General features: G+C 39.4%; 1 protein-coding gene across 10 annotated transcripts in view; it reads left to right on the forward strand.

Moving 5' to 3' along the window:
- The window catches only part of Srpk2 (SRSF protein kinase 2), a 210,470-nt gene that overhangs the window by 165,722 nt on the left and 28,302 nt on the right, over positions 1–16,446 (forward strand). The gene's annotated exons all lie outside the window — the stretch shown is intronic.

A 16,446-nucleotide genomic window follows, 5' to 3' on the forward strand; every position in this document is an offset into this window, starting at 1 on the left:
AACCTCCCACCCACAACCCAGCCCCCATTCTCTCCTACAAGAAGGTAAGGCCTCCCATGGGCAGTCAGTAGAGCCTGGTACCTTCAGTAGAGGCAGGTTCAAGCCCATCCCCCATCACCATAGGTAGTGGGCTCCAAAAAGCCTGCTCATGCACCAGGTATGTATCCTGATCCTACTGCCAGGGGGCCCCTTTAGCAGATCAAGCTATACAACTGTCTCACTTATGCAGAGGGCCTAGTCCAGTCCTATGGAAGCTCCACATGTGTTGGTCTAAATTTCATAAGTTCTCACTAGTTTGGTTTTGTTATCTCTGTAGGTTTCTTCATCAAGATCTTGATGCACTTGCTCATAGAATCCTTCTTCTCTGTCTTCAGCTGGACTCCTGGAGCTCGGCCTGGTGTTTGGCTGTGGCTCTCTGCATCTGCTTCCATCAGTTACTGGAGAAAGACTCTATGATGACAGTTAGGGTATTCACTTATCTAGTTACTGGGGTAAGCCAGCTCAGACACCCTCTCCACTATTGCTAGTAGTCTAAGCTGGGGTCATCCTTGGGGATTCCTGGGAACTTCCCTAAGCACCCTGTTTCTCCCTATCCCCATGATGACTCCCTCTATCATGGTATCTCTTTCATTGCTCTCCCACTCTGTCCCTGTTCTAGCATGACCATCCTGTTCCCTTATGTTCTCATCCCCATCCCTTACCCACATCCCTAGTTTACTCATGAAGATCTCTTCTATTTCCCCTTCCCAGGGTGATCCATGAGTCCCTCTTTGGGTCCTCCTTGTTAGCTAGCTTCTCTGAAGCTGTGGGTTGTAGTCTGGTTATCCTTTGTTTTACATCTAGTATCCACTTATGAGTGAGTACATACCATGTTTGTCCTTCTGAGTCTGGGTTACCTCACTCAGGATGATATTTTCTATTTCCATCCATTTGCTTGCAAATTTCATGATTCTGTTTTTTCCTGCCAAGTAGTATTTCATTGTGTATATGTACCACATTTTCTTAATCCATTCATCGATTGAGGGGCATGTAGGTTGTTTCCAGGTTCTGGCTATTATGACTAATCCTGCTATGAACATAGTTGAGCATGTATCCTAGTGGTATGATTGAGCATTCCTTGGGTATATGCCCAAGAGTGGTATAACTGGGTCTTGAAGATTGATTCCCAATTTTCTGAGAAACCACCATACTGATTTTCAAAGTGGCTGTACAAGTTTGCATTCCCACCAACAGTAGAGTATTACTGTTATTCCACATCCTCTCCAGCTGTTATCAGTGTATCTTAGCCATTCTGACAGGTATAAGATGGTATCTAAGATGGTATCTCAGAGTCATTTTGAATTGCATCTCCATGATGACTAAGGATGTTGAACAATTCCTTAAATGTCTTTCAGGCATTTGGGATTCTTCTTTTGAGAATTCTGTGTTTAGAATTCTCTGTAGCCCATTTTTTAATTGGATTGTTCGGTATTTTGCTGTCTAGTTTCCTGAGTTCTTTATATATTCTAGAGATCAGCCCCCTGTCAGATGTGGGGTTGGTGAAGATCTTTCCCCATTCTGTAGGCTGTCTTTTGTCTTATTGACCGTGTCCTTTGCCTTACAGAAGCTTCTCATTTTCAGGAGGTCCCATTTATTAATTGTTGCTCTCAGTGTCTGTGCTACTGTTGTTATATTTAGGAAGTGGTCTCCTGTGCCAGTGTGTTCAAGACTACTTCCTACTTTCTCTTCTATCAAGTTCAGTGTAACTGGATTTATGTTGAGGTCTTTGATCCTCTTGGACTTGAGTTTTGTGCATGGCAATAGATATGGATCTATATGCCATCTTCTACATGTTGACATCCAGTTATGTCAGCACCATTTGTTGAATATGCTTTCTTTTTTCCATTGTATAGTTTTGACTTATTTGTCAAAAATCAGGTGTTCATAGGCATGCCGGTTAATGTCAGGGTCTTCAATTCAATTCCATTGTTCTAAGTGTTGGTTTTTATGCCAGTACCAAGCTGTTTTTTATTACTATAGCTCTATAAGTAGAGCTTTAGGTCAGGGATAGTAATGCCTCCAGAGGTGACTTTATTGTACAGGATTCTTTTAGCTATCCTTGGTTTTTTGTTTTTCCATATGAAGTTGAGTATTTTTCTTTCCAGGTCTGTGAAGGATTGTGTTGGGATTTTGATAGGGATTGCATTGAATCTGTCGATTGCTTTTGGTAAGATTGCCATTTTTACTATGTTAATCCTGCTATTCTAGAGCATGGGAGATCTTTCCATTTTCTGATATTTTCTTCAATTACTTTCTTCAGAGACTTAAAGTTCCTGTCATACAGTTCTTTCTCTTGCTTAGTTAGAATTAGCCCAAGGTATTTTATATTATTTGTGGCTATTGTTATGGGTGATGTTTCTCTGATTTCTTTCACAGCCCATTTATTATTTGTATATTGGAGAGCTACTGCCTTTTTTTTTTTTTTTTTTGAGTCAATCTTGTATCCTGCCACCTTACTGAAGGAATTTACCAGCTGTAGGATTTCCCTGGTACAATTTTTAGAGTCACTTATGTATATCATAATATTGTCTACAAATAGTGAAAGTTTGACTTCTTCCTTTCCAGTTTGTATTCCCTTGATCTCCTTTTGTTGACTAATGGCTCTAGCTAGAACTTTGAGTACTATATTGAATAGATATGGAGAGAGTGGGCAGCCTTGTCGTGTTCCTGATTTTAGTGGAATCGCTTTGAGTTTCTCTCCATTTAATTTCATGTTGTCTGTCAACTTGATATAAATTGCCTTTATTATCTTTAGGTATGTTCCTTGTATTCATCATCTCTCTAGAAGCTTTATCATAAAGGGGTGTTGGATTTTTTCAAAGGCTTTTTCAACATCTAATGAGATGATCATGTATTTTTTTTTTCTTTCAGTTTGTTTATATGGTATATTACATTGACAGATATTTGTATGCTGAAACATCCTTGCATCTCTGGGATGAAGCCTACTTGATCATGGTGGATAATTTCTTTGATGTGTTCTTGGATTCGGTTTGCCAGTATTTTATTGAGTATTTTTGCATCAATGTTCATGAGGAAGATTGGTCTGTAATTCTCTTTCTTTGTTGCATCTTTGTGTGGTTTGGGTATAAGGGTAGCTGTAGCCTTGTAAAAAGAGTTTGGTAATGTTCCTTCTGTTTCTATCATGTGGAACAATTTGAAGAATATTGGTATTAGCTCTTTTTTAAAATTCTGACAGAATTCTGTGCTGAAACTATCTGGTCCTAGGCTTTTTCTGGTTGGGAGACTTTTAATGACTGTTTTTATTTCCTTATTGGTTATAGGCCTATTTAAATTGTTTATGTACAACTTTGGTATGTGGTACATATGTAGAAAATTGTCCAATTCTTTTAGATTTTCCAATTTTGTGGAGTACAGGTTTTTGAAGTATAACCTGGTGATTCTCTGGATTTCCTCATTGTCTGTTGTTAGTTTCCCTTTTCATTTCCGATTTGCTTAATTTGGATGTTCTCTCACTGCCTTTTGGTTAGTTTGGATAAGAACTTGTCTATCTTGGTTATTTTCTCAAAGAATCAACTCTTTGTTTCATTGGTTCTTTGTATTGTTCTCTTTGTTTCTATTTTACTGATTTCAGCTCTTAATTTGATTATTTCCTGGCATCTATTCACCCTGGGTAAGTTTGCTTCTTATTGTTGTAGAGCTTTTAGGTGTGCTGTTAAGTTGAGATTTCTCCATCTTCTTTATGTGGGCATTTTGTACTATGAATTTTCCTCCTAGCACTGCTTTCATAGTGTCCCGTGAGTTTGGGTGTGTGGTCCTTTCATTTTCATTGAATTCTAGAAGTCTTTTCTTTCTTTCTCTCTTTCTCTCTTTCTTTCTTTCTTTCTTTCTTTCTTTCTTTCTTTCTTTCTTTCTTTCTTTCTCTTTCTTTTTCTTTCTTTCTTTCTTTCTTTCCTCCCTCCCTCCCTCCCTCCCTCCCTCCCTCCTTCCTTCACCCATTGGTGATTTAAACCAATAGCGTCAGTAGAGCATTATTCAGTTTCCATGTAATTATAGGCTTTCTTTAATTTTTGTTGTTGTTGAAATCTAACTTTAAGCCATGGTGGTCGGTTAAAATACAGGAGGTTATTCCAGTTTTTCTTGTATCTGTTGAGATTTGCTTTGTGGTTGAGTATGTGGTCAGTTTTAGAGAAGGTTCCATGGGGTGCTGAGAAGAAGGTATATTCTTTTTTGTTAGGATGGAATGTTCTTTAGAGATCTAGTAAGTCCATTTGAGTCATAACATCAGTTTGATCCCTTATTTCTCTGTTATGTTTCTGTCTGGCAGACCTCACCATTGGTGAGAGTGGGGTGTTGAAGTCTCCCACTATTAATGTGTGGGGTTTGATGTGTGACCTAAGCTTTTTTTTTTTTTTTCAATAGCAGGATTTATTCGGTGACCACATCCAGTCATCCACATGTACAAGAACAGGAAAATAAACTTTAGTAATGTTTCTTTCTTTTTTTTTAAAAAAAAAAAGATTTATTTATTATGTATACATGTATGTCTGCAGGCCAGAAGAGGGCACCAGATCTCATTACCAATGGTTGTGAGCCACCATGTGGGTGCTGGGAATTGAACTCAGGACCTCTGGAAGAGCAATCAGTGCTCTTAACCTCTGAGCTATCTCTCCAGCCCCTAGTAATGTTTCTTTTACAAATGTGGCTACCCTTGTATTTGGGGCACAAATGTTCAGAATTGAGACTTCATCTTAGAGGATTTTTCCTGTGATGGATATGTTATGTCCTTCCTGATCTCTTTTGATTGATTTTAGTTTGAAGTCTATTTTGTTGGATATTAGGATAGCTACACCAGTTTGCTTCTTAAGTCCATTTCATTGGGAAGTCTTTCCCCAGCCTTTTACTCTGAGGTGGTATCTGTCTTTGAAGTTGAGACGTGTTTCTTGTATGCAGCAGAAGGATGTATCCTGTTTTTGTATCCATTCTGTTAGCCTGTGTCTTTTTATAGGCAAATTGAGTCCATTGATATTAAGAGATATTAATGACCAGTGATTGTTAATTCTTGTTATCTTTTGGTGGTTGTGTGTGTTTCCCTTCTTTGGGATTTGCTGCTGTGCAGTTATCTGTTGCCTGTGTTTTCGTGGGTGCATCTGACTTCCTTAGTTGGAGTTTTCCTTCTAGTTCTTTCTGTAGGGCTGGATTTGTGGATAGGTATTGTTTAAGTCTGGTTTTGCCTTGGAACGTCTTGTTTACTCCATCTATGGTGACTGAAAGTTTTCCTGAGTATAGTAGTCTGGGCTGGCATCCGTGGTTTCTTAGTTTCTGTATTACATTTGTCCAGGACCTTCTGGCTTTCAGTGTCTCCACTGAGAAGTCGGGTGTTACTCTGATGGATCTATCTTTATATGTTACTTGGCTTTTTAACTTTGCTGCTCTTAATATTCTTTCTTTATTCTATATGTTTAGTGGTTTAATTATTATGTGGCAAGGGGACTTTTTTTGGGGTCTCGTCTCTTTGGTGTCTTTGTAGGTATTTCCTTTCAGTTGGGAAAGTTTTCTTCCATGATTTTGTTGAATATATTTTCTGTGCCATTGAATTGGTATTCTTCTCCTAATTCTATCCCTGTTATTCTTAGGTTTCGCCTTTCATGGTGTACCAGATTTCCCGGATGTTTTGTGTTATGACTTTTTTGGCTTTTAGTGTTTTCTTTGACTGATAAATCTGTATCTTCTATTGTATCCTCCCTGCCTGAGAGTCTCTCTTCCATCTCGTGTATTCTGTTGGTTATGCATCTATAGTTCCCGTTTATTTACTCAGATTTTCTATTTTCATCATTCCCTAGGTTTGTGTCTTCTTCATTGTTTCTATTTCAATATTCAGGTCTTGAACTGTTTCCTTCACCTGTTTAATTGCTTTTTCTTGGTTTTCTTGGCTTGCTTTATGGGATTTATTAATTTCTTCCAATTTTTTGTTTTGTGTTATCCTCAATTTCTTTAAGGGAATTTTTCATTTTCCTTTTGAAGGCCTCTGTCATCTTCATAAAGTTATTTTTAATGTCGCTTTTTTTCTGCTGTTTCTATGCTGTGATGTTCAGGTCTTGCTTTTGTAGAACCTGTTAGGTTCTGGTGATGCCATGTTGCTCTTTATGTTGTATGTATTTTTGCACTGGTGTCTATACATCTCTTCCTCCAATAGGTGCAAGAGCTGCTCTTGGCTCAATCTGTGCTTGCTATGTCTGTGTCTCAGGAAGCCACTCTGGGTCCAGTCTTAGCTCTTGGTCTAATTGGAGCTGCCAGATTCTTTGTCTCAGGGAGCTGCTCTTGGTCCAATCCAAGCTGGCTGATTTTGTGTCTCAGGAAGCTGCTCCTAGTCCTATCAGTGTTCTTGATCCAATGAGAGCTGGCGGATTCTGTGTCTCAGGAAGCCTCTCTTGGTCCAACGAGAGCTGGAGGATTCTGTGTCCCAGGAAGCCTCTCTTGGTCCAATGAGAGCTGGTGGGTTCTGTGTCTCAGGAAGCCACTGGGGTCGCAGGGGGGGATGGGTAGGTTTGGGGTAGGGTGTGGGTCTTGTACATTGCAGGGTCTGATAGGGGGTTTTGATGGGCGCACCTGCCCGCAGGAGTCTTCCCTGTTGGCTGGCAACTGGGGCGGCAATGTGTGGGGGTTCCCAGGGACTGGTTGTGTCCCAGGCCCTAGGTCCTAAAGGCGAGATTCTCAGAGCTTATTTTCTTTATACTCTTTTTCTACTGGACTTGCTACCACCACCTGAGAAACAGGTGTAGGTGACTACATTCTAGTTATTCTTGCTGCATTGTCACTTGCATCATCACCACAGGATACTCTGCTATATCTGCTAATGTGCTCAGGATGTAGCACTTTGTACCTTTTCATAGGCCTCTCTCTAGTCTCCTTGGATCAGCCACTCCATTTTGTTCTTTGCACTACAAGTTACCTTCTTTTTTTTCTAATTCTTTTGAGAATTTCATGCAATATATTTTTTTATCAAAGTTATACTCGTTCCTGTCTCTAACTCCAAGATCCACTCCTACCCCCTCCCAACTTTCTGTCTTGTTTTTATTTTAGTTTTTTGACAGTCTACTGAATCCAGTTCATGTTGTCAGTATATTCAGGAATACCCTTCTGTTGGAGTATGGTCCACCTATAGGAAGCCACATCCTCCCTTAAAGAAAATTGACTCTCCCTCCCCCAGAAGCCATCCACAGTGCATGTCTCCTCAGTTGGGGTGGAGGCTCATGAGTAAAGCCTTACTTTAATGATTCTTATTCCTCATTTAAAAACTACCTTGACTTCCCTTTGCTTGTGTTTGCTAACATGTACCTGCTTTGTCTCCATGAGGTAATCTACACTGTGATCAGAGAGCTTGAGTGTGGAGTTAAATAAACTTTACTTGAGTCAAAAGACTCTGCCTCACTTATATAACCTTAAGCCATCATGTTATTAGAAGTAAAGTATGAATAGTAACGATGCTGTCCTCATTAGATAATCATGTATTTATTCATAGCTTGCTGTGACCTAGGCTTATTTCTGAGTACTTGGCATACTTTATTCCTCTAAAACCTGTTAACAGTTCTATAAAATAGGCATTCCTTCTTTCTTGATTGCATGGAAATGGAAATAGGAATATAGAGCCTAAGCAATTTTCCTAAAGTCAGGAAGTAAATTAAAAAAATAGTGAGTGGAACTAGAGAGATGGCTCAGTGGATAAGAGAACCTTGATGTTCTTCCAGAGGACCCTAGTTCATTTCCCAGTACTCACACTGTGGTGGGCAGCTTGCAGCTGCCTGTAACTCCAGCTTCAGGCATTCTGACACCTCTTTTGACATCCTCTGGGACCTGCAAACATGTGGAATATACTCATGCTAATACTAATACTAATACTAATACTAATACTAATACTAATACTAATACTAATACTAATATAGAAAGTAGAGGAGCAAGAAGTGAAACCTTGATTAGTCTAGTTTTAGAGGTCAAGATTTTTATTTACTTAGTTTTTGGTAAATAATATAGTGATGTGTTGAAATTGTACTCAGCCTGTGTCCAGTCACTTAAGTCACTGTTTATTCTTTCTTTACACACACACACACACACACACACACACACACACACACACACACACACACACAAACACAACTCCATAATGTAAGATTTTAACTGTAGAGTGGAATAAAATGCCTATTTGGACAGAATTTGGTTTGTTTTTTCCAGAGGAAGCAGTATGAGCCTATAATCCCAGCTGCTCATCCGGCAGACACAGGAAGATCAAGTTCTGAGGCCTGCCTGAGCAATTGAGTGAGACTGTATAGAATGAAAATAAAAAAGAGATACAGCTCAGTGGTAGAGTTTTAACTTAGGCTCAGTGGCTATACCCTAATCTGCTATTTCAGCCAGCAATTACATCTCCGCAGTTACTGGCCTGCTTCTCTAGCAGTGGCCTGGCCGCTCAGGCCACAGCCTAGTGGGTATTCTGTTCCTGCAGGCACCGGCTCTAAAAACTCTAACCTTTATCAATTTTGATGGTATCCATAGCTTTTCTTTTCCTGTGGAAATAAAACCTCGTTCCCAATGCAACACATATCTTGCTTTCTATTCTGAGGTCAACACATCTTTAAAGTACACAGACTGATTTAATTCAGTAGTTTTTTTCTATTATCCAATGTTTCTCCGCAGCGCCTGTTCCTTGCTTATTAGCATTTAAAAAATTTAGAGTCAATAAAGGAATGTGTATTCTATCTTTGGGAGTCTTTATTACCCCTTACTGTTTACTAAGCATATTTTTAAAATTTTAATTAGATCTTTCTATAACTGCTTGTTTGTAGGATTGTATGGTATACTTGTAATATGCTTTATGTTATAGTATGCACAAAGCTTTCATTTTACTAAATATATTTGCTGAAACTTGTCAGTCTTCATTTGTGCAGGTATCCCCATAATGGCCATGACTTGTAATAAATGTGTAAATATAGAGTCAGCCTTTTGAGAACTTAAAGCAGTTGCCCATTGAAATTCTGAATATGATTCTATGGTATAGTGTACATATTTTAATTTTCCAAACTCTGCAAAATGAAACACGTCCATTTGCCAAATTTCATTTCATTGAGTACCTTTTGGGTTACTCCTTGCAGGTAATGGAGTTTGGTTATACAAGGAATAAGTAGGACATTACCTTATAATTTCTTTGTTTTTTTTTTTTGCCAAGTGATAGAAAAATCTTTCTTCAAACCTTTGCTGTTAACATAGTGTTTCTTATGAAATTCTGAGGCTTCTAGCACATTTCCTATTGAAAGCTGATCAGTTTCATCATTACCTTGTGCTAGAGGGCCTGGTAGACTTTTATGGGATCTGAAATAGGTTACATACAAAGGATGATTTCTATTTCTGATTTCTTGTAATTGAATAAATAAGAAAGTTAATTCTGAATCATCTGGAATAAGTTCAGCAGTTTGAATATGTAGAACAACTCTTTGCATATTGAGAGTCAGTAACTCTTTTAAGAGGTTCTGGAAAATCTAATAATACCATGAGAACAGCATATAATTCGGATTTGTGAACTGAATCATAAGGGCTTTGAGCCACTTTACTTAATTTTCCTGACTATAACCTGCCTTTCCTGATTTATTTGCAGCAGTATAGAATATAAGGGCTGTAGAAATTGGTGTTCCCTTTATTGTATGAGGGAGAATCCAGTTAGTTTTTTATAAACTATAGTGTCTTGCCTTTGGGATATTTGTTGCTAATCTCTCCCAAGAAATCACTGCAAGTTCTTTGCCAGTGTTCATTTTTCTGCCCATAATGAGGCAGTTTCAGCATTAGTACAAGTTACCACAATTTCTGCTAGGTCTAGTCCTGCTAATTGATGAAATCTCAGTTTTCCTTTCAGAATAAATTCAGAAACCTCTTCTACATAGGTATTTAATTTTTTACTCTGTTTGTGGTAAAAAAAAAAAAAAAAAAAGTCCATTCTAAGATATTATCTTCTCTCTGCAAGAATTCCTGTGGGAGAATTAATAGAAGGTAAATTAAACAGAATACAGTCAAGCTCTGGATTTAATCTACATGTACATCCTGTAATTTCTTTTCTACCAGAGCTAATTCTCTCTCAGCCTTGGCTGATAGTTTTCTTGGACTATTTATATCCTTATCACTTTGAAAGGTTTGAAAAAAATTACTTAATTCTTGAGTTGTTAATCCAGTTGTGGGCTGTAGCCAGTTAATATCTCCCAGCAATTTTTGAAATCATTTAGAGTTCTAGAGAATTACACAAATAAAGCATTTAACTAATAAACAACTGCCAGGCAGTGGTGGTGCATGCCTTTAATCCCAGCACTTGGCAGGTAGAGCCAGGCCGATATCTGAGCTTGAGGCCAACCTGGTCTACAAAGCGATTTCCAGGACAGCCGGGGCAATACAGAGAAACCCTTTCTCGGGGTCGGGGGTCAGGGGAAGATTTGGTGAAATAGGTAGTTTTTCTTATGTTCTGCAGTATATAAGCTTAATGGGACCTTAAAGGTAAGTGCTTTTCCAAGCCTGTTCTCTATGGATGCTCAGACCCCAGCAGGTGGTCTCACTTCAGCACTGATACTCTATTCAGTATTTACTGTTGTGACTATATTTTAGTGGTTCAGTTTTAGACTAGAAGCTTTTATTTTAAGTAGTAATATTTTGAAATCCAATTTTACTCTGTGTGGCAAAGCACCTGTGATTCTGTGTTAACTTAGAATTCTCTTTAGAATGTTGGGTTATCAACTCAAAGATCCTAGTTTAGGAGAGCTTAGTCTTGTTTCTGCCTCCCTGCTCTGTGCTGCCCTCACATGGAGTCTGCAGAACGTTGAGTGTCTTCTCTCACTGTAACAGGAATTTTCCATACTTCTCCATCGCAGCTTTTATAGTCAGTTTGTAGAATTTGCTCCACTTGGTTTTACTGAGGGAGAGAAAGCCTATGATGCTTGAGGTTATCTGGTAGGAAATTTTCTGGTCTTGTGGAGAGCATTCTGGTGTTTTCCTGCATACACACAGTAATTCATATCTAAATTAGGGCCATTGCAGGGTGCTAGCTCCTGGCTGCCTGTTTGGGATCTATGGTGCTTCATTAGTTTGATACCAATGAAGAGTCAGGAAAGGGCCATGGTCTGGTGTCATCTTTTCAGACACGGGAGGAATAAAGTCTCCAGGTTGTCACCAGGATTAGAACATAGTTTGGAAAATTATTCATTCTGTTTCTCATTGCATTTTACAGTTCTGGGGAAGCTTCCTTCATATGGACAGTGAGTAGGACCAGACACAGCTATCTATATGTCAGATCACAGGACCTATTTGAAGCAAGTCATGGTAGAGAGGATCAGGTGTTAAATCCTGCAGTGGTTCATCTTTGGTCTGGTTGTGGGTGGTCAGAAAGACAGCTTACTGAGCAGCTTGTTCAAATGCCCTGTGTAACAGGGGAATTTGGCAGGAAGGAACTTTCTCTGAGCCTGTCATTAGCTAGTTCTGGAACTAGAAACTAGTTACCTGGGGGAACCTAGTTGTCTACACTGGGCTCTGCCTTCTCTTCTTTTGCGCTCCCGTCTCACTCTCAGCGTGACTTCACATGCTGAGATCTGCTGACACCTGCTTCTGAGCTGAGAGGCGTCCCTCCCCACCAAGACGTTGGTGAGACTCTCTTCCTCTATGCATGATGTTAGCCTCTACCTTAGGATGCCTCACTGGACTGAAGTTAGCTTTCCCAGCAATTTCTGCTGTCTCCTCCTGCTGATACCCAGTGGGTTTGTAAGGTAGTGAGACAAGCACAATGTGAAGAATAACAGAGAGGTAGTCTACCTTTGGATGTGAAGCTTGATGGATTGTTCTTATTTTTCAGTCATTGTTGTCCTGCATAAATGTTCATAAGCTTGCTCATCAGTGTTATTTGGGGGTACTTTATCATTGTAAACTTTTATGATTAAGAACAGAAATGTTATTTGTGAAAATGATGTCATCAACTGAAGATTTTTATTCTGGTATCTAGAATTTAAAAACATGAAAACATTATGAAATCCAAGTTTTACTTCTGAAATGCCCCATAAAATTATCAATTAAATTATTTTATATTGAACACTAAGATATATGAGACCCAGAAAAGTGTTACAGTGACGTGGGAAGGAATAGCCTTTTGTCCCTGCCAGTACAGCCTTTTGTCTCAGGTCAGTTCTGCTATTGGTTTTGGGCTTTCTGTGTTGGACCTTTTTTTTTGTTTGTCTTCTAGATCATTTTAATTTCTTAACTATATATCAGTCTAATGGATATGGTTCTACTTTTTATAGATAGATATTAAAATAGAAGCCTGGGGCTGGAGAGATAGGTAAAGTACTTGCTATGCAAACCTGAGGACCTGCCTTTGATCCCCAGCACCCATATAAAAAGCTGGGAACCACTGTAATTCCAGTAACTGGAGAAATGGAGATAGGTGGTTACTGGGGCTTGCTGGCCAGCCAGCCTAGCTTAATTGGTGAGCTTCAAGTCCCAGTGAGAGATGCTGTCTTAAAATGCCCGAGTGTGGCTTCTGAGGAGGGAAATGTGAGGGTGACCTCTAACTCATCCACAAATACACGCATGTGCATGCCAGTGCTTGAGAGCACAGACACACACACACACACACACACACACACACACACACACACACACACACACACCTCTCTCTTTGATTTTCCCCTTCCCCTAAAAATAAAGAAGTGGAAGTTTATGAAAGTTAAGTACCTTGTCTGGGATAACACTGTGAGTGAATATTTGAGTAACAGTTTCAATGAAGTCCCAGTGTTGAGTTTTCTTTCCCATTGTCCTATATGGTGTCTGAATGGTTAGTGACTGCCTTTCCAATACATTTGGTGAAAACATCAAGGAAACAAATTAGATTGGTTGCTTTTTAAATGTATTCCTTGGTAATTTTATAATGTCATTTTGATCATATTTACCTCCCATTCCCTTCTTACCCACTTCCTGTGCCCCTAGAATACTTCTTCCCAACACATCCTCCTCTTACTCTCTTGTCATGAAAAAAACAAAAACAAAACAAAACAAAAAACCACCCACTGAGTTTAATTAAGGTTGTTGGTATGTGCATGGGTGTGGGGTGATTTACTGGGTAATGGGCAACTTATCAGTGGCTGTGCCATGGAAGAAAAATGACTTTTCCTCCCTCAGTAGCCATTAACTGCCCTTGGAGGTGTGGCCTTACATGCCTATTTCTACCCAGGCTGGGATGTTAGGATGTGGGGCACAACTTAGTCTTGTGAAGATAGCCTCCGAACCTGCTATGAGGTCAAGGGTGCAACACTATAAGTGTCCAGGAGACAGGGTTTTACAGCACTCCTCCTCATACTCCATTGCCTCTTCCTCCGTGTTCCCTGAGCCTTGAAAGGCGGGTACTGGTCATACAGATGCCCTGGTTTAAGACAGACCATTCAGCAGTCACTTACTGTCAGCACTTAAACCAGTCAGGATCCTCTGTATTATCTGCTACCTACTGCAAACAGAAGCTCTCTGACCAAGTTTGAGAACAGCACTAATTTATGGAGTGAATTGCTGGCTGATTTAAAAGGCCTTCCAGATCCTTCTGACTCTAGCTGTCCCCATTTGGTGCTATGTATTATGAGGAGGGGCAAATGAGAGCTATTTGTCTGTGCAGACTGGATTCCTGGGGGGTTTAGCTAAGTCTTTCTCTGGTAGTTGTTGGTACTCCTGCATCCTACTTTGACTTTTGCGAGGAGCAGAACTACCCTTGTAGTTTCTGCTTTTCTCCCCCAGACAGCTTGATTTGGTTGTTGGTGGTACCCATTGGTCTGATTTGTATTTCTCAGTTATTTTGCTTAAATTATCTCAGTGCTGGGGTCTTGTATTCTCTGTCAGCCATTGTAGCAGTACTTTGTAAGGAAAGTCTTTGGGCAGGAGGGCAGGCAACACAGTAGAAACTAATGTTAATCTGTTCTCATAGTGAGTCATGCCTGTGCCTACCTGCAAAGCCTACTACACAATGAAGTAGTCTTTAAACTGAAAAGCTAAGGTGGAAAGATAAGGGCAATGTATGCATGAAAAGGTGATTGAAAGACAGTTTAAGAAAGCAAGACACACCGGGTGGTGGTACCTCATGCCTTTAATCCTAGACTCAGGCAGATCTGTTGTGAGTTTAAGGCCAGCCTGGTCTACAGATCTTGTTCCAGGATAGCCAGGGCTATACAGAGAAACCCTGTCTCAAAAATAAACAAAAGAAAGACACATAGATGTTTTTGCTTTAGGTTAATATTTGAAGGGAATTACAGTGGGAATCATCTTAATTTTTTGTTGTTGTTGCTTTTTTTTTTTTTTTTTTTTTTAATTTTTTCGAGATGGGGTTTCTCGTGTGTAGTCCTTGTCCTGGCTATACTCCCGAGTGCTGAGATTAAAGGCCTGTGCCACTATCACCTTGCTAATTTATTATTTAATCTTGTTCAAATATAAAACTCCACTTGGTTTACACAGTAGGGGATGATATATGAAGTGTCAATGAATTAGACTTTGGATGAGTGTAATCTTACTCTTTATGAAAATATATAATGGTGTCTTTCTTACTATTGGTCTTTTAGTGTTTTATCCAAGGTTTAATGGTATTTTTTCCATTCTTCACGTGTGTGGTACACATAGGTGTATATATTAATTTTTTGCATATGAGTGTTTATGCTAATGTGTGTGGGTTCACATGCGTGTGAAGGCCTGAAGTTGATGTCAGAAATCACGCTATCATTCTTTCACCATATTCATTGAGTCCGGGTCTCTTAGATAAACCTAGAACTCTCCAATAGGGCTAATCTTGCTAGGAATTCTGGGGATTTCCATGTTCTGCCTTTATAGGAGGGTCTGCTTTGTCCATCTGACAAGAACATGGGTTTCTTGGGATCCAAATTGTGGTTCTCAGGTTTACAAGGCATGTACTTGCTCAGCCATCTCTCCAGCTCAGTTTAAATTTATTTTAATTGAGGTTTTTTTTTTTTTGTTTTTTTTTTGTTTTTTTTAAATCTTGGCTTTTGTTCTTTGTTTGTGGTACTAGGGATTGACCAGGGCTTTATACAGTAGGTAATGTAGTGTCCCACTGGCTGCATATCCAATCCAAGCCACAATATTGAACAGTAAAGTATATATGTAAAGATTGTTGTTTCAAGACAGGGTTACTTTGTGTAGCCCTTTCTGTCCTGGAACTATCTCTGTAGACCAGGCTGGCCTTGAACTCACAGAGACAGAGCTCTTCCTGCCTCTGCCGCCTGAGTGCTGGGATTAAAGGTATGTGTCACCACCGCTCAGCTTTGTCAACTTTATTTGTCACCTTATTGTAGTGTTATATAAAAACTAAGTATATTTTTTTGTTTAAATTAAATCTTCCCTTTTCTGCAGCATTGAAAGTAAACATAAGGTAGGAGGTTTGCTCGAGCTCACAAGTTCAAGATTAGCCTCAGCAACATAGTAAGGCCCTGTCTCAAAAACAAAAAAAGCAAAACCCTGAAAAACAGTCAAACTTAACAATAATGAAATACAGCTTCGTTCCCATTAAGAGTAGATAAAATAAAGATGATAGTTTTGGGTGAGCATGAAGGAAATTGGAGCTGTCATACATGGCTGTGGAACTGTACACTGTGAGAAACAATATGGCAGTTCATTAGAAGACTAACTATAATTGCCATATAGTCTAATATTTCCCCTCCCCTAAGTGTATAACCATGAAAAGCAAAAAGGTAATAACCACATGGAAACCTGCACATGGATGTGTATAGAGGTATTACTTTCAATAGCCAAGGAGTAGAAACAATTGAGATTCCCATTGAGTGAATGGATAAAGAATATGCCAAGTGGAGGCTGGAGAGATGGCTCCGTGGTTAAGAGCACTTGCTGTTCTTGCAGAGGACCTGGGTTTGTTTCCCAGCACTGACATGGTGGCTTATGATCATTCTTAACTCCAGTTCCAGGGGTTCTCATACTTTCTGTGGAGCCATATTTATACATGCAATCAAAACACTTACATACGTAAAAATGAAAAAGTGCCATGTGTCTATATAGGGGAATACTGTTCAGCAAAGGAAGTAAATAACTGATGCATGCTACCCAACATGAGCCTCAATCATTATGCTAGTTACAAAAAGAGCACTTTGGGGCTAGGGTGGTGGCTCAGTTGGTAAGGGGCTTGTATAGGTTTAAGGGCCTGAGTTCAGAGTCCTAGTACTCTTGTATATAAAGGGCCTGGTGTACTGATGTGTGTCTGTAATCTCAGCACTGGTGAGTCAAAGCCTGGAAGATCCTGATGCTTGTTGGCCATACCAGCCATTCTAAACAGATTGGTTAGTGCCAGGCTTAGTAAGAGAACCCAGTATTTTTTTATTTAAAACAACAACAGCAGAAAGGTAGCGATAAAGAGCTATTGAGGAATGTACCTGC

The sequence above is a fragment of the Peromyscus californicus genome, unplaced genomic scaffold (genome assembly GCF_007827085.1).
Source record: "Peromyscus californicus insignis strain IS unplaced genomic scaffold, ASM782708v3 Scaffold_6__1_contigs__length_162567912, whole genome shotgun sequence".
NCBI classification, from domain to species: domain Eukaryota; kingdom Metazoa; phylum Chordata; class Mammalia; order Rodentia; family Cricetidae; genus Peromyscus; species Peromyscus californicus.